The sequence below is a fragment of the Dendrobates tinctorius genome, unplaced genomic scaffold (assembly GCF_039654945.1).
Source record: "Dendrobates tinctorius isolate UK_male_01 unplaced genomic scaffold, ASM3965494v1 ptg000159l, whole genome shotgun sequence".
Classification (NCBI taxonomy): domain Eukaryota; kingdom Metazoa; phylum Chordata; class Amphibia; order Anura; family Dendrobatidae; genus Dendrobates; species Dendrobates tinctorius.
In genome coordinates, this window is record NW_027361826.1 from 12,247,501 (window position 1) to 12,269,492 (window position 21,992).

At 51.2% G+C, this 21,992-nt stretch overlaps 1 long non-coding RNA gene across 2 annotated transcripts in view; it reads right to left on the reverse strand.

The window, feature by feature from the left end:
- Window positions 1–21,992, reverse strand: part of LOC141052320 (uncharacterized) — a 61,381-nt gene that overhangs the window by 14,266 nt on the left and 25,123 nt on the right. For both annotated transcript variants that reach the window (XR_012220781.1, XR_012220780.1), the window contains exon 4: window positions 1,718–1,762. This is a non-coding gene — a long non-coding RNA (uncharacterized lncRNA). The remainder of the gene's footprint in view (window positions 1–1,717; window positions 1,763–21,992) is intronic.

A 21,992-nucleotide genomic window follows, 5' to 3' on the forward strand; every position in this document is an offset into this window, starting at 1 on the left:
TACGAGGAGGCAGCATTATACCCTACGAGGAGGCAGCATTATACCCTATGAGGAGGCAGCATTATACCCTATGAGGAGGCAGCATTATACCCTATGAGGAGGCAGCATTATACCCTATGAGGAGGGCAGCATTATTCCCTATGAGGGGGGGCTGCATTATTCCCTATGAGGGGGGCAGTATTATACCCTATGAGGGGGGCAGTATTATACCCTATGAGGGGGCAGCATTATACCCTATGAGGGGGTGCATTATTCCCTATGAGGGGGTGCATTATACCCTATGAGGGGGGCAGCATTATACCCTATGAGGGGGCAGCATTATACCCTATGAGGGGGTGCATTATTCCCGATGAGGGGGTGCATTATACCCTATGAGGGGGGCAGCATTATACCCTATGAGGGGGTGCATTATACCCTATGAGGGGGTGCATTATTCCCTATGAGGGGGTGCATTATTATACCCTATGAGGGGGGCAGTATTATATTCTATGAGATGGCTGCATTATATTCTATGAGATGGCTGCATTATACTATGTGAGGGGGCTGCTTTATATTCTATGAGGGGGCTACCCCAACTCCTGCTACATAATTAAGACATGTACAACCTTATATTATACCCGGATATTAGCGTGTTTTACCGCATAATTGGTGGTCTGGTATTTAACTCTATGCAGCTACATAGTGGGCCCCAAGAATGATTTTCTCTGGTGGGCCCAAGGTGTTCCAGTCCGACGCTGAGTATCGGCATGGCTGTAATTGGCTGGCGAATCATGTAAAGGAAAAAAAAATGACGAGGGATCCCTTCTATTTTTGATAACAAGCGCAGTTAAACAGGTACCGTAATCCGGTTTATCCGGGATGGTTATCAAAAACTGAGGGGCCCTCACGCAGTTTTTTTTTAATTCTTTAAATAAATCATTTAAAAACATGGCATGGGATCGCCCCTATTTTTGATAACCATCCTAGCTAAATCAGACTGCTGGGGGCTGGTATTCTCAGGCTGGGCAGGTCCAAGAATATTTGCCCCTCCTCAGCCTAAAAATAGCAGCCCACAGCCGTCCCACAAAAGATGCATCCATTAGATGCGCCAATTCTGGCACTTTTCAGGGCTCTTCCTGCTAGTCCTGGGGTGTTGGCAAGTGGGGTAACATTTTGAGATTGATGTCAGCTTTGTAATGTCCGCTAACATCAAGCTCAAGGAATGCAGAGGCGTCTATAAGATACACCCATTACTAACTCCATAAGTTTAAAGCAAATAAAAGTTATTTATTTATACAAAGCACTCCCCGACCCTCTTCTATCCATTTATTACCTTTTTAAAAAAATCTAATAATCCAAAGGGGTTAGCTGTAAATCCCACATCAATCCCCAACTCTGCTACATCCAGATGCAGTGCTGAGCGGTTACATCAGTAATGTGACTGCTCAGCGTGACAGCTGGAACATACTGACATTAGCGTGTGAAGCCACCTGCTGCAAAGAGCGGTGACGGCACTAAGCTTATCGCAGTTCATAGCCAATGAAATGAGGCAACCTTACAGATGTCACGGCTCGCAGAGTTAGAAATTTCACAGTACCAACATGACAATGCCTGTAGTTTACTTAGCAAAATCCTGCTGAGCTGACAGGTTCTCTAATATTTTACTAAGGAAACTGACCCAAGAATGGTGGCAGAATATGAAATCTTGTATAATAGAGATATGCACACACATACTAACCTGACATATTGAAATGCTCTAGTTATGTAATGCTGATCCATATATCTACAGAAGAAAAATAAAAGAAAGTTACTTTTGTGGTAAAAAAAAAAATCCATTTTATAAGACCCTGATCAATACAGCAAATATAGAATTAACTGCAGGGAGGAGAGTCAGAGAGCTTCCATGTAGTGAAAATGGGATCCGACTGAGGCTGGAATTAATGAGACCACAGGTGTGTGCCGATCCCGCTGCTGAGGACAGCCACAATGTATGAAGGAAAAGGATTCTTGTCGACACACCATCCAGGTAAAGTACAAAAATTTTATTTAGTCATAATTATTGTTAAAAGGATTAAAAAACATCTGATGCATTTCTGGCGCCAGAATTTGGATATTTTGAAACATAAAATCCAGTATGCTTTTCTGGTGGTGAGATGTTTGTGCCAATTTCCACCACCTTTGGGGATAATGACCCTTTCCAGACCAAAAAACACAAAATGTATGAGCTCCCCTTTATGAATAGTTACGAAGTGTCTGAATGCTCCTGAATAGGTGCTATTTTTATTGTTGTTGTCGCACATATGTTCTGCGATTCTTTTCTTTAGTTTACGGGTGGTACAACCAATATAACGTCATTGACGTGACAGTCACATTATACAATATACAACGTATTTGGGGTCACAGTTCATAAAAGATGAAATATTATAATCAATGGTAGGCGATAAATGTTTTACTTCTGTGTAAGACATCCGTACATACATTACACCTGCTGCTAGCACAGTTATCAAAACCCTTTGTAGGTAGTCAGGTAGAAGTCTCAATGGGTTGTCTCAGAAGGCTAGGAGATAAGGAATTGCCGAGAGTGAGACCCCTTTTAGCAACGCACCTACATCCATTATTAATTTTGTCACATAAGATATCATCTTGATTTGTAAATATTTCATTATAATGGATTTAATTTCATTGAATTGCGGACTGTATGCTGACAGAAGAGTGGGTGTCATTGTCCAATGATCGCTTGCTTTGTGGTGAAAAGGACCTAGGGTTTTTGGAGACAGAAACAAAGGCATGTTTTATGTCTCGGTTATTGTATCCCCTATTGGTCAACCTTTTTACTAGTTCTAAGGTTTTTTATCTAAGTGGTAAAAAAAAAAAAACAGCGCCTTTTTCCGAGACATGTAACGTCTCCACTTTTCATGCTCTGGGACTGGGTGAGGACTTATTGTTTGCGGGCTGAACTGACATTTTTATTTATACATTTTATTGCAATGTACCAGCAACCAGAAAATGTAATTCTGGCGATTTTTTTTTTTTCTTGTTACGCCGTTTAGCGATCGGGTTAATTCTTTTTTTATATTGATAGTTCGGGCGATTCTGAACGCGCCGATACCAAATATGTGCATGTTTGATTTTTTCTTATTGTTTTATTTTGAATGAGGCAAAAGGGGGGTGATTGGAACTTTTATTATTTTTATTTGTTTAATATTTTTAAAAACTTTTTTTTTTTACTTTTTGCATGCTTCTATATTCTCCATGGGAGACTAGAAGCTGCAGTACTTCGATCACCTCTGCTTCACACAGGCGATGATCAGATTGCCCGTGTGTAGCAGAAATGCTCACTTGCTATGAGCACCGACCACGGTGTGGCGCTTATAGCAATCCGGCAATGAAACCATAGAGGTCTGCGGCAGACGTCTGGTTGTCATGTTGACCCATGGAAGACCCACAATCATCTGACAGGGTTACCGATGGGCGGTATTAGTGACGCACTTCCAAATTAAATGCCGCTGTCAAAGATTGACAGCAGCATTTAATTAGTTAACAGCTGCGGGTGGGTCATGATTCCACCTGCGGCTGTTGCGGGCACGTCAGCTATACAGATGAGCTGTTATGTGCCTGGAAAGGTCAGCACTGGAACCTGCACCAAACAGTGCGTATTTAATCCTATCCTGTGTGATACTGACTGCTGAGCCGTGTATCTAATCCTATTCTGTGTGATACTGTGTGCTGAGCTGCGTATCTAATGCTAGCCTGTGTGATACTGACTGCTGAGCTCTGAATCTAATCCTATCCTGTGTGATACTGCCTGCTGAGCCATGTGTCTAATACTTTCCTGTGTGATACTGACTGCTGAGCTGTGTATCTAATCCTATCCTGTGTGATACTGGGCTCCCCCTGCAGTCTGTGTCAGAGGGTGGTCTGTGTTGGCACGGTAATAAATTGTGTTATTTCCAGCTTTACAGAAGGAGGATAACACCACAGAAATGATAAGAATAATAGGCCTCATTTACCACAACTGTCTACAAAGAAAACTGCTGCTGATAGCAACCAATCACAGCTCATTTTTCATCTTTTAAACAGCTCTGGGACAGCGTGGTGAGTTTTGAGTGGCGACTTTTGTGTTTCGACTTTCATGTGGCGAGGTTGGTGTATGTGTGCTGAGGGTGGTATATGTGTTGAAGCACGTGGTAGTGTGTGGCGCATTTTGTGTGTGTGTTCATATCCTCGTGTGTGGTGAGTATCCCATGTCAGGGCCCCACCTTAGCAACTGTACGGTATATACTGTTTGGTGCCATCGCTTTCTTATTCTTTATGTCCCCCTTGTTCACATCTGGCAGCTGTCAATTTGCCTCCAACACTTTTTCTTTCACTTTTTCCCCATTATGTAGATAGGGAAAAATTGTTTGGTGAATTGGAAAGCACAGGGTTAAAATTTTGCCTCACAACATAGCTTATGACGCTCTCGGGGTCCAGACGTGTGACTGTGCCAAATTTTGTGGCTGTAGCTGCGACAGTGCGGATGCCAATCGTGGACATACATACATACACACCCACATTGAGCTTTATGTATTATATATATATTGTAAGGTAGCGCTTGTTATTAAGGTTGGGGACACTTGCTTGGCAGCCAAATAATCAGATCCGGCACGGGTTTTCCATAAAACGATAACAGTCCATGCGGTTTATTCAGGCATCATAAACCACAACCAGCAACAGAAAGTTCATATCAAACAGCATAGTGTCCATGACAGAGCTCCACTCTGTTAGTCCTGTAGTCATACAGGTTATGCAATGTTCAATACGCAGGCTTTCTAGCCTCACAGTTATCTCACCCCGTGGCCGGGTTATCTCATGGTTGCTTCATCACACTGCAGACGTCCATTCCCTCCTCTGGGAACTCTCAGACACGTGCAGCCATTAGACACAGGCACTTCAGGAAGGCAGACACATCTTCCAGCGAGACGTTCCAAACGGACCAACCGGGTCCAAGCATTCACTCATGTGACCTATCCTGGCCACCTTATATGGTCCGTAGCCACGCCCACCGGATCGCATGGCTATGACCTCATCACAGGTCTTACAAGCACACTCACATAGTCTTTACTATAGGCGTATTTAAACACACACCCCTGGGTGGGTTTGTAGGTAGCTGGTCCCGCCAGCTCACCAGCTACCTGGAAAGCTCTCCCTGACACAGTGTAACGAAAGCTCAGCAGTACCTCTGCTGATCAACACACATATTCAAGCTTCCATCCCAAGGCCACCAACCTTGGGATACATAACGATCATTCTGCACCCTGCCACTCATCCTCTCTCCTGTGACACCCACACAGCGCCCCCTAGCGGACACAGTGGTCACTACACCACAATATATATATATATATTCTCATCAGTACGATTCTGACGATAACAAACTTGTGCAATTTTTTAAATATTTTTGTTGTGAAAAGAAAAACTGGAATTTTGTAAAACATAATATATATATTTTTTTATTATTATTATTGCGTCACCACTTCCAAAGACCCTTAATGTTTTTATTTTTCAGTCGATGGAGCTGTGTGACTCCATATTTTTGTGGAGCAAGGCTACATTTTTTCATACAATTTTGGAATAGATATGGTATTTTGATCACTCCTTACTGTATTTTATTTGCAGCTTTTCGAAGCCCAAAACATTTTTTTTTACATTCGCAATGTTTAGCTTTCAGGTTAATTAAGGCACCACTCCAGCATTTTCTTTTTCTTTTCAGCGCTGGAGTGGTGCTGCTAATGTAAGTTCCCTGCCTCTGCTCTTATACTTACCAGCCGCCATCCTCAGCTCTTGCCGGTGCAGCTCCTGTCCACTATCTTGTGGCCGCGACTTCTTGACAGTCACAAGCGCTCAGTGTAAGTCTATGGGGTAACTGAGAGGCTCTGATTTCAGCTTCATCCAAAACAGAGGAAGGGTAGCGTCTTAGCATAAAGCGATTTTTTAATTCATTGGCATGTTCCTGAAGAATGTTTTCGTTATTGTTAATCTTGGGCAGTCTTAACATTTGACTATAAGGTAATGCACACTTAGTGTGATTAGGAGCTGCGCTTTTGTAATGCAAAAGAATATATTAGTTGAAGTTGGCTTGCGATAAGTTTTTGTAATAAGTAAATAGAGAAAGGCATCGCGCTCACAGGACGATTCAAAGATGATAACGTAAAAGTGAAAGTCCTGCCTTTCACACATAAGCCCGATACTCAAAGCATGCAGGAGATACAAATCTACCACAGCAAGATACACTGATGAACGGTAAAGGACTTATACAAACTTACCCTAGCTCTGCTGAATGAAGGTGCTGTGCTGATCACAGTCAATGATCCACAGAAATGCTGGATAAGCAGGTGAGAAGCTGGGAGGATGAAGTGAATGAGCTGGCTGACTGAGGTGCAAGTAAATAAAGGAGCTGGGCAGAGCCAGGATAGCTCCGGCCGGTAGCGTCATGGATGCACAGCTGAGGGGGGCCGACACTGTCCTGCACTGACAGCGTGTGACGTCACAGGCTAAGGCTACGGACTGATCTGAACCTTAATGTCTAGAAATTCTATAGAATTACCACCGAAATTAGATGCAAATTTCATATTTTCTATATTAATTGTAATAAGAAAATCTGTGAATTGTTCTTTAGTGCCTGCCTATACCATAAATATATTATCCACACATCTTAGATATGTACGGATGTATTTAAGGTAGGGGTTAAATTGACAAGTAATGTATTTATCTTAAAAAAACAAAAAACAAAACTAGATTGGCAAAGACACACGCCAAGGGAGTACCCATGGCAGTGCCAACCTGCTGCAGGTACCACTTCTCCATATATTGGAAAGCATTATGTGATAAAGTGAACTCTAAAGATTCTATTACAAATACAATATAGTCCGATCTTTTATTTGTATTTTGAAGGATTATAAAAACTTAATTCCAGCTCACCCAGTTGCTCTATGCTCACCCACCTGGGGCTCAGACACCGGCCTCGCCCTGGCCTCACATCAAGGATAATAGAAAAAATTGGAGTCCGGCTCAACAGGACTGGATTTTCCTTTTCTTTTTATTTTTCAAAAGAAATTATAGTGCATACAAAAGAATAATGTTTTTTCTATTATTTTGTAGGATGTTCTTTAGGCCGGGGTCACACTTGCAACTGCAATGCGAGAAACTCGTGCGAGTCTCTCGCCTCAACACCCGGCACTGCCGCTGGCACTCAGGACAGGAGTGTGCTGCTGCATGTATTTTTATGCAGCTGAACGCTCCAGTCCCGAGTGCCGGCGGCAGTGCCGGGTGTTGAGGCGAGTTTCTCGCATTGCACTCGCAAGTGTGACCCCGACCCTATAGCCTCGATCCCCAATTTTTGTGGGATCCTTGTGTAGAAGTTTTTGTACGTCAGTAGTGACTAAAGAGAAATCCTCTTGCCAGTCTATGCTAGTTAATGCTTTGAGAAAATCAATAGAATCTTTTAAATAGGATGATACTTTAACCCCTTAGTGACAGAGCCAATAAGCTACTTAATGACCGGGCCAATTTTTACAATTCTGACCACTGTCACTTTATGAGGTTATAACTCTGGAACACTTTAACGTATTCCATTGATTCTGTGATTGTTTTTTCATGACATATTGTACTTCATGTTAGTGGTAAAATTTCTTCGATACAACTTGCATTTATTTATGAAAAAAATGGAAATATGGTGAAAATTTTTAAAATTATGCAATTTTAAAAACTTTTCATTTTTATGCCCTTAAATAAGAGAGATATGTTACACAAAATACTTAATAAATAACATTTCCCACATGTCTACTTTACATCAGCACAATTTTGGAAACAATTTTTTGTAAGGACGTTCTAAGGGTTAAAAGTTGACCAGCGATTTCTCATTTTTACAACAACATTTACAAAACCATTTTATTTTTAGGGACCACAGCTCATCTGAAGTCACTTTGAGGGTTGTACATGACAGAAAATACCCAAAAGTGACACCATTCTAAAAACTGCACCTGTCAAGGTGCTCAAAATCACATTCAAGAAGTTTATGTGGAAGGAAAAAATGAACATTTAACTTTTTTCACAAACATTTTACTTTAGAATGAATTTTTTTTATTTTCCCAAGGGTAAAAGGAGAAATTAGACCCCCAAAGTCGTTGTGCAATTTGTTCTGAGTACGCCGATACCCCATATGTGGGGGTAAACCACTGTTTGGGCGCATGGCAGAGCTTGGAAGGGAAGGAGCACCGTTTGACTTTTTCAATGCGGAACTGGCTGGAATTGAAATCGAACACCATGTCGTGTTTGGAGAGCCCCTGATGTGCCTAAACAGTGGAAAAAAAAACACAAAAGAGACCCCATTTTGGAAACTAGACCACTCAAGGAACTTATCTAGATGTGATGTGAGAACTTTGAACCCCTAGTGTTTCACTAAAGTTTGTAACGCAGAGCTGTGAAAATAAATAATTTTTTTTCAACAAAAATGATTTTTTAGCACCCAATTTTTTTTTCCCAAAGGTAACCGGAGAAATTGGACCCCAAAAGTTGTTGTCCAATTTGTCCTGAGTTCGCTGATACCCCATATCTGGAGGGAGCCACTGTTTAGGCACACGGTAGAGCTTGGAAGGGAAGGAGCGCCGTTTTGGAATGCAGACTTTGATGGAATGGTCTGAGGGCGTCATGTTACGTTTGCAGAGACCCTGATGTGCCTAAATAGTAGAAACCCCCCATAAGTGACCCCATTTTGGAAACTAGACCCCCAAGGAACTTATCTAGATGTGTTGTGAGAACTTTGAACCCCCAAGGGTTTCACTAAAGTTTATAACGCAGAGCCGTGAAAATAAAAAAATCATTTTTTTCCACAAAAATGATTTTTAAGCCCCCAATTTTTTATTTTCCTAAAAGTAACAGGAGAAATTAGACCACCAAAGTTGTTGTGCATTTGTCCTTAGTGCGCCAATACCCAATATGTGGGGTAAACCACTGTTTGGGCGCACTGCAGAGCTTGGAAGGGAAGGAGCACCGTTTGACTTTTTCAACGCAGAATTGGCTGGAATTGAGATCGGACGCCATGTCGCATTTGGAGAGCACCTAGTGTGCCTAAACAGTGGAAACCCCCCAATTCTAACTCCAACCCTAACCCCAACATACTCCTAACCCTAATCCCAACCCTAACCGTAATCCCAACTCTAGTCCAACCCTAATGCTAACTTTAGCCCCAACCCTAACCCTATCTTTTGCCCCAGCCCTAACCCTAACTTTAGCCCAACTCTAACTCTAATGGGAAAATGGAAATAAATACTTTTTTTTACTTTATTATCTTTCCCTACCTAAGGGGGTGATAAAGTGGGGTTGTTTTACTATTTTTTTATTTTGATCACTGTGATAGGGTCTATCAGAGTGACCAAAATGAAGCAATAGGAAAAATCTCCTATTGTTGCTGGGTGCCGGCTGGTAGATCTCGGAGGGCGCACTGAGCATGCGCCAGCCATTTTCTTCACGGAATAAGATACCAGCAGCCGTGGGGGGAAGCAGGAGGGTCCAGGGACACCAGGAGGTACAGAGGGGAGATCTAGGGACCCTATTTCTCTCATCAGAGGAGAGAGAAATTAAATGCAAAATCAGACTTTTTTTTCATGTCGCCGTTATACCGTTAATAACGGCGATCACAACATCTGGGTCGGTAAAAACTGACCCGAATCATGTTCTCTGGGGAATTGGCTACCCCCGGCAGCCGAGAGCCCGGACAAATTTCGACTATGGGGGGTGCTATACACTTTTTCCTCAGCGCCATTAACTGCCGCCGTTAAAAGGAGTATCAGCGGTCATTAAGGGGTTAGGAGAATTGGTTTTAGCAGCCATTTCAAATATCTAGACAGCGGTTCTGTTAGTTGCTCCACCTGCTTCCTCCTTAGATACACCTCTGTTATAGAGCAATAATGTATGTATATATTTATTACACACTTTTTTTACGACTTGAAGCACACGCATCAAAGTTTTTACCTTCTCAATATATTGCAGTCATCGTATTACACAGCACTGTGTACTTACAATTGCTCCTTCTGCCTTTCTACCCAGCTAATGAATCATTCATTTGTAAATTAGCCTGAAGAAGGAGCCTCTATGTTCTGAAAGTTTGCAAACATACCTGTATTGGTAGCCAGAAAAATTATCACTTCTAGAATACTTTTGTCATTTTTCAGCATAGAAGTATTTACTTCATTATTTCTGGCTAACATGGTAACACAAAATAATTTGTTATTGTACATCATAACTGTGTGGGGTACATATTTTGAACTATTTCTTTAGTGGGAGGAATTATGCGTGCAATGATGCCAAACGCAGATTTTCTTTTGACATACACTTCTCTTTACATTTGAGGAAAAAATGGAAGCAATTGAAACATGAATATTCTGTCTCAAAAAGTATATAATACACTGCAATACTGTACTATTAAAATCTAGTGTAAAACAACAGTCTCCAAAGAAGCTCAACTGTAACATGGCGACTTATCACCCCGAGGGAATGGATGGTCAGCTAAATGGAAGCCAGAAAGGATTAGGGTAATGTTCTCAGACAGAATACAAATGACAAAACTGGTGTGATCGAACAGAGCCCGAGATATAATTAAAAAAAAATTCTTAAAAAATCAATATTTTTTTTTTAGAAAGAACTAGCAAGTAGACATAACAATTTTCTGTATAACAAAACATGCATTCATTCTGATTCTGCAGATGAGGAAGTCAAGGGCAAGAGAAGGAGGTAGCAGACTGACGGGCAAGAATAGGAGGAGGTCATAGACCGATGGGTAGGACGAGGAGGTCATGGGAAAGAGAAAAAGGAGGTAACAGACTGACGGACAACAGGAGGAGGTGGTCGCGGATCGATGGATTGCAGGAGGAGAAGGTCACGGACAGACAGACAGCAGGAGGAGTAGGTAACAGGACAACAAGCAGGAGGAGGAGGTTGCAGACCGCCAGACCGGAGGAGGAGGAGGTCGCAGACCGACGGACAGGAGGAGGAGGAAGTCGCAGCCGATGGACCGGAAGAGGAGGTCGTAGATCGACGGACCGGAGGAGGATGTTGCAGACCGAAGGATAGGAGGAGGATGCAGACCAATGAACGAGGAGGTTGCAGACGGATAGACCGGAGGAGGTTGCTGACAGAAGGAACGGAGGAGTAAGAGGTTGCAGATCGACAGACCAGAGGAGGAGGAGGTCGCAGACCGACAGACCGGAGGAGGAGATCGCATACTGACAGACAGGAGGTGGAGGAAGCCGACGGACCGGAGGAGGATGTTGCAGACCGACGGATAGGAAGAGGTTGCAGACCAATGGAAGAAGAGGTTGCAGACCGACGGCCGGAAGAGGTCGTAGCCGACGGACCGGAGGAGGAGGAAGTCACAGCCGACGGACCGGAGGAGGAGGTAGCAGATCGACGGACAGGAGGAGGATGTTGCAGACTGACGGACAGGAGGAGGTTGCAGACCAATGAACGAGTAGTTTGCAGACTGACGGACCGGAGGAGGTCGCGGAACGACAGACCGGAGGAGGAGGACTTTGCAGCCGACGGAATGGAGGAGGAGGTTGCAGGTGAAGGACCGGAGATTGAGGAGGTCGCAAACCGACGGACCGGAGGAGGAGGAGATCGCAGACCGACGGATCGGAGGAGTAGGTCACAGACTGACGGACCGGAGGAGAAGGTCGCAGATCGACGGACCGGAGGAGGATGTTGCAGTCCAACGGATAGCAGGAGGCTGCAGATCAACGGACAAGGAGATTGCAGACTGATGGAACGGAGGAGGTCGCAGACCGACGGACCAGAGGAGGAGGTCACAAATTGACGGACCGGAGGAGGAGGTAGCAGATCGACGGATAGGAGGAGCAGTAGGTTGCAGAACAATGGACGAGGAGATTGCAGACCAGAGGGGGAGGAGGAGGTCGCAGACCGACGGACCAGAGGAGAAGGTTGAAGACCGACGGACCAGAGAAGGTCGCAGATCGACGGACATGAGGAGGAAGTCGCAGACCGACGGAGAGAAGGAGGATAAAGTCGCACACCGACGGACCATAGGAGGTCGCAGATCGACAGACCGGAGGAGGAGGAGGTCGCAGACCAACGGATAGGAGGAGTAGATTGCAGACCAACGGACGATGAGATTGCAAACCGACGGACCAGAGGAGGAGGAGGTCGCAGACCAACAGACCGGACGAGGAGGAGGTGGCGGACCGACGGACCGGAGGAGGAGGAGGTAGCAGACCGAAAGACCGGAGGAGGAGGTAGCAGACCGAAAGACCGGAAGAGGAGGTAGCAGGTCGACGGACCAGAGGAAGAAGTTGCATACCGACGTATAGGAGGAGGACATTGCAGACAGACGGACCGGAGGAGGAGGAGGGCGCGGATCGACGGACCGGAGGAGGATGTTGCAGATTGAAGGATAGGAGGAGGAGATTGCAGACCAACGGACGAGGAGATTGCAGACCAACATACAGGAGGAGGAGGAGGTCGCGGACCGACGGACCGGAGGAGGAGGACTTTGCAGCCGACGGAACGGAGAAGGAGGCGGTCGCAGGTGAAGGACCGGAGATTGAGGAGGTCGCAGACCGACGGACCAGAGGAGGAGGAGATCGCAGACCGATGGATCGGAGGAGTAGGTTGCAGACTGACGGACCGGAGGAGAAGGTCGCAGATCGACGGACCGGAGGAGGATGTTGCAGTCCGACAGATAGGAGGAGGCTGCAGATCAACGGACAAGGAGATTGCAGACTGATGGAACGAAGGAGGTCGCAGACCGACGGACCAGAGGAGGAGATCACAAATTGACGGACCGGAGGAGGAGGTCGCAGATCGACGGATAGGAGGAGCAGTAGGTTGCAGAACAATGGACGAGGAGATTGCAGACCGGAGGGGGAGGAGGAGGTCGCAGACCGACGGACCGGAGAAGATTGCAGACCGACGGACCAGAGGAGTAGGTTGCAGACCGACGGACCAGAGAAGGTTTCAGATCGACGGACATGAGGAGGAGGTCGCAGACCGACAGAGAGGAGGAGGAGAAAGTCGCACACCGACGGACCATAGGAGGTCGCAGATCGACAGACCGGAGGAGGAGGAGGTCGCAGACCAACGGATAGGAGGAGTAGATTGCAGACCAACGGACGAGGAGATTGCAGACCGACGGACCAGAGGAGAAGGAGGTCGCAGACCAACGGACCGGACGAGGAGGAGGTGGCGGACCGACGGACCGGAGGAGGAGGAGGTAGCAGACCGAAAGACCGGAGGAGGAGGTAGCAGGTCGACGGACCGGAGGAAGAAGTTGCATACCGACGTATAGGAGGAGGACATTGCAGACAGACGGACCGGAGGAGGAGGAGGGCGCAGATCGACAGACCGGAGGAGGATGTTGCAGATTGAAGGATAGGAGGAGGAGATTGCAGACCAACGGACGAGGAGATTGCAGACCGACGAACCGGCGGACGAAAAGGTCGCAGACCGACGGACAGGAGGAGGTCGCAGACCAACGGACAGGAGGAGTAGGTTGCAGACCAATGGCCGAGGAGATTGCAAACTGACAGACTGGAGGAGGAGGAGGTCGCCGTATCTGGACCGATGGAGGAGATTGCAGACCGAAGGATAGGAGGAGGATGCAGACCAATGGGCGAGGAGGTTGCAGACAGACAGACCGGAGTAGGTTGCTGACAGAAGGAACGGAGGAGGAGGTCGCAGACCGACAGACCGGAGGAGGAGGAGATCGCATACTGACAGACAGGAGGTGGAGGAAGTCGCGGCCGACGGACTGGAGGAGAAGGTCGCGGACCGATGGACCGGAGGAGGAAGAGGACGCCGCCGAGGGACCGGAGGAGGAGGTTGCAAACCAATGGACCGGAGGAGGAGTCAGACTGACGGACCAGAGGAGGAGGTAGCAGATCGATGGAGCGGTGGAAGAAGTTGCAGACTGATGGATAGGAGGAGGAGGTTGCAGACCAACGGATGAAGAGATTGAAGATCAACGGACCGGAGCAGGAGGTCGTAGTCCGACGGACCAGAGGAAGTCGCAGATGGATGGACCTGAGGAGGAGGTCGCAGACCAATGGATAGAAGGAGTAGGCTGAAGACCAACGGTAGAGTAGATAGCAGACCGACGAACCGGCGGACGAAAAGGTCGCAGACCGACGGACAGGAGGAGGTCACAGACCAACGGACAGGAGGAGTAGGTTGCAGACCAATGGCCGAGGAGATTGCAAACTGACAGACTGGAGGAGGAGGAGGTCGCCGTATCTGGACCGATGGAGGAGATTGCAGACCGAAGGATAGGAGGAGGATGCAGACCAATGGGCGAGGAGGTTGCAGACAGACAGACCGGAGTAGGTTGCTGACAGAAGGAACGGAGGAGGAGGTCGCAGACCGACAGACCGGAGGAGGAGGAGATCGCATACTGACAGACAGGAGGTGGAGGAAGTCGCGGCCGACGGACTGGAGGAGGATGTTGCAGACAGACGGATAGGAGGAGGTTGCAGACCAAAGGAAGAAGAGGTTGCAGACCGACGGCCGGAAGAGGTCGCAGCCGACGGACCGGAGGAGGAGGAAGTCACGGCCGACGGACCGGAGGAGGAAGTCGCAGATCGACGGACAGGAGGAGGATGTTGCAGACCGACGGATAGGAGGAGGAGGTTGCAGACCAATGAACGAGGAGTTTGCAGACTGACGGACCGGAGGAGGTCGCGGACCGACAGACCGGAGGACTTTGCAGCCGACGGAACGGAGGAGGTTGCAGGTGAAGGACCGGAGGTTGAGGAGGTCGCAGACCAACGGACCGGAGGAGGAGGAGATCGCAGGCCGATGGATCGGAGGAGTAGGTCGCAGACTGACGGACCGGAGGAGGAGGTCGCAGATCGACGGACTGGAGGAGGATGTTGCAGTCCGACGGATAGGAGGAGGCTGCAGATCAACGGACAAGGAGATTGCAGACTGATGGAACGGAGGAGGTCCGAGACCGACGGACCAGAGGAGGAGGTCACAAATTGACGGACCGGAGGAGGAGGTCGCAGATCGACGGATAGGAGGAGCAGTAGGTTGCAGAACAATGGACGAGGAGATTGCAGACCGGAGGGGTAGGAGGAGGTCGCAGACCGACGGACCGGAGAAGGTCGCAGACCGACGGACCAGAGGAGAAGGTTGCAGACCGACGGACCAGAGGAGGTTGCAGACCGACGGACCAGAGGAGGTCGCAGATCGACGGACATGAGAAGGAGGTCGCAGACCGACGGACAGGAGGAGGAGAAAGTCGCACACCGATGGACCATAGGAGGTCGCAGATCGACAGACCGGAGGAGGAGGTCGCAGACCGACGGATAGGAGGAGTAGATTGCAGACCAACGGATGAGGAGATTGCAGACCGACGGACCGGAGGAGAAGGATGTCGCAGACCAACGGACCGGAAGAGGAGGAGGTGGCGGACCGACGGACCGGAGGAGGAGGAGGTCGCAGACCGAAAGACCGGAGGAGGAGGTCGCAGACCGAAAGACCGGAGGAGGAGGAGGAGGTCGCAGACCGAAAGACCGGAGGAGGAGGTAGCAGGTCGACGGACCGGAGGAAGAAGTTGCATACCGACGTATAGAAGGAGGAGGAGACTGCAGACCGACATACTGGAGGAGGAGGTCGCAGACTTACGGATCGGAGAAGGTCACGGACCAATGGATCGGAGGAGGAGGTCGCCGCCGAGGGATCGGAGGAGGAGGTCACCGCCGAGGGACCAGAGGAGGAGGAGGTGGCAGACTGACGGACCGGAGGAGGAGGTAGCAGATCGATGGAAAGGTGGAAGACCGACGGATAGGAGTAGGAGGTTGCAGACCAACGGATGAGGAGATTGCAGATCGACGGACCGGAGGAGGAGGTCGCAGACCGACGGACCGGAAGAGAAGGTAGCAGACCGACGGACTAGAGGAAGTCACAGATCGACGGACCTGAGGAGGAGGTCGCAAACCAATGGATAGGAGAAGGAGTAGGTTGCAGATCAATGGAACAGGAGGCAGCAGACCGACGGACCGGAGGAGGAAAAGGTCGCGGACCGACGGACAGGAGGAGGAGGTCGCAGACCGACGGACAGGAGGAGGAAGAGGTCGCAGACCGAGGGACCGGAGGAGGAAGAGGTCGCAGACCGAGGGACCGGAGAAGGAAGTCCCAGACCGATGGACCAGAGGAGGTTGCAGATCGACAGACCTGAGGAGGAGGTCGCAGACCGACGGATAGGAGGAATAGGAGGTCGCCGCAGCTAGACAGTAGGAAGAGGTCACAAAGCGACGGACCGGAGGAGGATGTTGCAGACCGACGGATAGGAGGAGGAGTAGGTTGTAGACCAACGGACAAGGAGATTGAAGACCGACAGACCAGAGGAAGAGGTAGCAGATTGATGGAACGGAGGAAGAAGTTGCAGACCGACGGATAGGAGGAAGAGGTTGCAGACCGACGGCCTGGAAGAGGGCGTAGATCGACGGACCGGAGGAGGATGTTGCAGACCGACGGATAGGAGGAGGAGGAGATTGCAGACCAACGGACGAGGAAATTGCAGACCGACATACCGGAGGAGGTTGCAGACAGACGGATTGGAGGAGAAGGTCGCAGTCCGATGGACCGGAGGAGTAGGAGGTCGCCGCCGAGGTACCGGAGGAGGATGTTGCACACCGACGGATAGGAGATAGGATAGGAGATAGGAGGAGGAGGTCACCGCCGAGGGACCGGAGGAGGAGGCCGCCGAAGGACCGGAGGAGGAGGTTGCAGACCGACGGACCGGAGGAGGAGGTGGCAGACCGACGGACCGCAGGAGGAGGAGGTCGCAGACCGACAGACCGGAGGAGGAGGTAGCAGATCGATGAACCCGAGGAGGTCGCAGACTGACGGACCAGAGGAGGAGGAGGTCGCAGACCGACGGATAGGAGGAGGAGGAGATTGCAGACCAACGGACGAGGAAATTGCAGACCGACATACCGGAGGAGGTTGCAGACAGACGGATTGGAGGAGAAGGTCGCAGTCCGATGGACCGGAGGAGTAGGAGGTCGCCGCCGAGGTACCGGAGGAGGATGTTGCACACCGACGGATAGGAGATAGGATAGGAGATAGGAGGAGGAGGTCACCGCCGAGGGACCGGAGGAGGAGGCCGCCGAAGGACCGGAGGAGGAGGTTGCAGACCGACGGACCGGAGGAGGAGGTGGCAGACCGACGGACCGCAGGAGGAGGAGGTCGCAGACCGACAGACCGGAGGAGGAGGTAGCAGATCGATGAACCCGAGGAGGTCGCAGACTGACGGACCAGAGGAGGAGGAGGTCACAGACCGACGGACCAGAGAAGAAGGGGGTCACAGACCGACGGACCGGAGTAGGAGGAAGTCGCAGACCGACGGACTGGAGGAAGAGGAGGTCACTGCAACCAGACATGAGGAGGAGGTCGCAAATCGACGGACCGAAGGAGGATGTAGCAGAACGACGGATAGGAGGAGGAGTAGGTTGCAGACCAACGGACGAGGAGACTGCAGACTGACGGACCGGAGGAGGAGATTGCAGACCGACGGACCGGAGGAGGAGGTCGTAGACCAACGGACCAAAGGAGGAGGAGGCAGACCGACTGACCGGAGGAGGTAGCAGATCGACGGACCGGAGGAAGAATTTGCAGACCAACGGATAGGAGGAGTAGGTTGCAGATGAACGGATGAGGAGATTGCAGATCGACGGACCGGAGGAGGGCGCAGATCAACGGACTGGAGGAGTATGTTGCAGACCGACAGACCGGAGGAGAAGATCGCCGCCGAGGGACCGGAGGAGGAGATTGAAGACTGACGGACCGGAGGTGAAGGTCGCAGACTGACGGACCAGAGGAGGAGGAGGTCGACGCCGAGGGACCAGAGGAGGATGTTGCAGAACGACGGATAGGAGGAGGTCGCCGCCGAGGGACCAGAGGAGGAGGTTGCAGACCGACGGACCGGAGGAGGAGTAGGTCGCTGACCGACAGACCGGAGGAGGAACTGGCAGATCGATGAAGCGGAGGAGGTCGCAGACTGACGGACCAGAGGAGGAGGAGGTCGCAGACCAACAGACCAGAGGAGAAGGGGGTCGCAGACCGACGGTCTGGAGTAGGAGGATGTCGCAGACCGACGGACCGGAGGAAGAGGAGGTCGCTGCAGCCGGACCTGAGGAGGAGGTTCTAAAATCGACGGACCGGAGGAGGATGTTGCAGACCGACGGATAGGAGGAGTAGGTTGCAGACCAACAGACGAGGAGACTGCAGACCGACAGACAGGAGGAGGAGATTGCAGACCGACGGACCGGAGGAGGAGTTCATAGACCAACGGACCAAAGGAAGAAGCAGACCGACGGACCGGAGGAGGTAGCAAATTGATGGACCTGAGCAAGAATTTGCAGACCGACTTATAGGAGGAGGAGGCTGCAGACGAACAGATGACGAGATTGCAGATCGACGGACCGGAGGAGGATGTTGCAGACCGACAGACCGGAGGAGGAGGTGAAGATCGCCGACGAGGGACCGGAGGAGGAGATTGCAGAACGACAGACCGGAGGAGAAGGTCACAGACCGACGGACCAGAGGAGGAGGAGGTCGCAGCCGAGGGACCAGAGGAGGATGTTGCAGAACGACGGAAAGGAGGAGGAGGTCGCCGCCGCGGGACCGGAGGAGGAGGTTGCAGCCAATGGACCGGAGGAGGTGGCAGACCGACGGACCGTAGGAGAACGTTGCAGACCGACGGATAGAAGGAGGAGTAGGTTGCAGACCAACGGACGAGGAGATTGCAGACAGACGGACTAGAGGAAGAGGTTGTAGACCGACGGATCGGAGGAGGAGGTGGCAGCAGATCAACGGACCAGAGGAAGAAGTTGCAGACCGACGGATAGGAGGGGGAGGTTGCAGACCAACGGATGAGGAGATTGCAGATCGACGGACGGGAGGAGGAAGAGTGTGCAGATCGATGGACAGGAGGAGATTGCAGACCAATGGACAAGGATATTGCAGACCGACATACCGGAGGTCGCAGTCGACGGACCAGAGGAGGAGCTCGCAGTCGATGGACCGGAGGAAGAAGTTTGTGACCGATGGATAGGAGGAGGTGTCAGATGAACAGATGAGGAGATTGCAGACCGGAGGAGGAGGGCGCAGATCAACGGACCAGAGGAGGAGGGCGCAGAACAACTGACCGGAAGAGGATGTTGCAGACCGACAGACCGGAGGAGGAGAAGATCGCCGCCGAGGGACAGGAGGAGGAGATTGCCAACCGACGGACCGGAGGAGAAGGCCGCAGACCGACGGACTGGAGGAGGATGTTGCAGACCAACGGATAGGAGGAGGAGTAGGTTGCAGACCAATGGACGAGGAGACTGCAGACCAACGGACCGGAGGAGGAGATTGCAGACCGACGGACTGGAGGAAGAAGTTGCAGACCGACGGATAGGAGGAGGTTGCAGACGAACAGATGAGGAGATTGCAGATCGACGAACCGGAGGAGGAGGGCGTAGATCGACGGACCGGAGGAGGAGGGCGCAGATCGACGGACCGGAGGAGGAGGGCGCAGATCGAGGGACCGGAGGAGGAGGGTGCAGATCGACGGACTGGAGGAGGAGGGTGCAGACCGACAGATCGGAGGAGGAAGAGAAGATCGCTGCCGAGGGACCGGAGGAGGAGCTTGCAGACAGATGGACCAAAGGAGGAGGTCGTAGAACGACGGTTCGGAGGAGGAAGAGGGGGCCGACCGACAGATGAGGAGATTGCAGATCGACGGACTGGAGGAGGAGGAGGGTATAGATCGACGGACAGGGGGAAAATGTTGCAGACCGACGGACCGGAGAAGGAGGAGGTCGCCACCGAGGGACCAGAGGAGGAGATTGCAGACCAATGGACGAGGATATTGCAGACCAACATACCGGAGGAGGTCGCAGTCGACGGACCGGAGGAGGCGGTCGTAGTCGATGGACTGGAGGAAGAAGTTGTAGACCGATGGATAGGAGGAGGTGTCAGACGAACAGATGAGGAGATTGCAGATCGATGGACCGGAGGAGGAGGGCGCAGATCGACGGACCAGAGGAGGAGGGCGCAGATCGACTGAAGGAAGAGGATGTTGCAGACCGACAGACCGGAGGAGGAGAAGATTGCCGCCGAGGGACCGGAGGAGGAGATTGCAGACCGACGGACTGGAGGAGAAGGCCGCAGACTGACGGACTGGAGGAGGATGTTACAGAAAGACGGATAGGAGGAGGAGTAGGTTGCAGACCAATGGAAGAGGAGACTGCAGACCGACGGACCGGAGTGGGAGATTGCAGACCGACGGACCGGAGGAAGAAGTTGCAGACCGACGGATAGGAGGAGGTTGCAGACGAACAGATGAGATTGCAGATCGACAGACAGGAGGAGAAGGGTGCAGATAAACGGACCGGAGGAAGAAGAGAAGATCGCCGCCAAGGGACCGGAGGAGGAGATTGCAGACAGACGGACCAAAGGAGGAGGTCGTAGATGACTGTTCGGATGAGAAGGAGGGGGACAACAGACAGATCGGAAGAGGAGGCAGCAGATCAACGGACCAGAGGAAGAAGTTGCAGACCGACAGAAAGGAGGAGGAGGTTGCAAACCAACGGATGAGGAAATTGCAGATCGACAGACCGAAGAACAAGGAGGGCGCAGATCGACGGACCGGAGGAGGATGTTGCAGACCAACGGACCGGAGGAGGAGTAGGTCACCGCCGAGAGACGGAGGAGGAGGTGGTAGACCGATGGACCGGAGGAAGAGGACCGATGGATAGCAGGAAGAGGTTGGAGACCAGCGGACCGGAGGAGGAGGAGGTGGCACACCGACAGACCAGAGGAGGAGGTGGCAGACCGACGGACCAGAGGAGAAGGTATCAGATTGACGGACCAGAGGAGGTCACAGACAGACGGACCAGAGAAGTAAGAGGTCACAGACCGACGGACCAGAGGAGTAAGAGGTCACAGACCGACGGATCGGAGTAGGAGGAGGTCGCAGACTGACAGTCTGGAGTAGGAGGGTGTCGTCAACCGACGGATAGGAGGTGGAGCAGTTTGCCGCAGCCGGACCGGAGGAGAAGGTCGCAAACTGACGGACCGGAGGAGGATCTGCAGACCGACGGATAGGAGGAGTAGGTTGCAGACCAACGGACTAGGAGATTGCAGCCCGACGAAATGGAGAAGGAGGTAGCAGATCGACGGACGGGAGGAAGAAGTTGCAGACCGACGGATAGGAGGAGGAGGTCACCGCCGAGGGACTGGAGGTGGAGATTGCAGACCAGCGGATCGGAGGAAGTCGCCGAGCGAAGGACCGTAGGAGGGTGCAGATCGAAAGACCAGAGGAGGACATTGCAGACTGACGGACCGGAGGAGGTCGCCGTCGAGGGACCGGAGGAGAAGATTGCAGACCAATGGACGAGGAGATTGCAGACCGACATACCGGAGGAGGTTGCAGTCGACGGATCGGAGCGGGAGTTCGCCGCCGAGTGACCAGAGGAGGATGTTGCAGTCCGACGGATAGCAGGAGGATCAGGTCGCCGCCGAGGGACCGGAGGAGGAGGTTGCAGACCAACGGACTGGAGGAGGTGGCAGACCGACGGACCGGAGGAGGAGGTATTAGATCGACAAACCGGAGGAGGTCACACACCGACGGACCAGAGTTGGCGGACCTTGCAGACCGACGGACCAGAGGAGTAAGAGGTCGCAGACCGACGGACCGGAGTAGGAGGAGGTCGCAGACTGACGGACCGGAGTAGGAGGAGGTCGTCAACCGACGGACTGGAGGAGGAAGAGTTCGCCGCAGCCACACCGGAGGAGAAGGTCACAAATCGACGGACCGGAGGAGGATGTTGCAGACCGACGGACAGGAGGAGGAGTAGGTTGCAGACCAACGGACGAGGAGATTGCAGACAGACGGACCGGAGGAGGAGGTAGCAGATCGACGGACAGGAGGAAGAAGTTGCAGACCAATGGATAGGAGGAGGAGGAGGTCACCG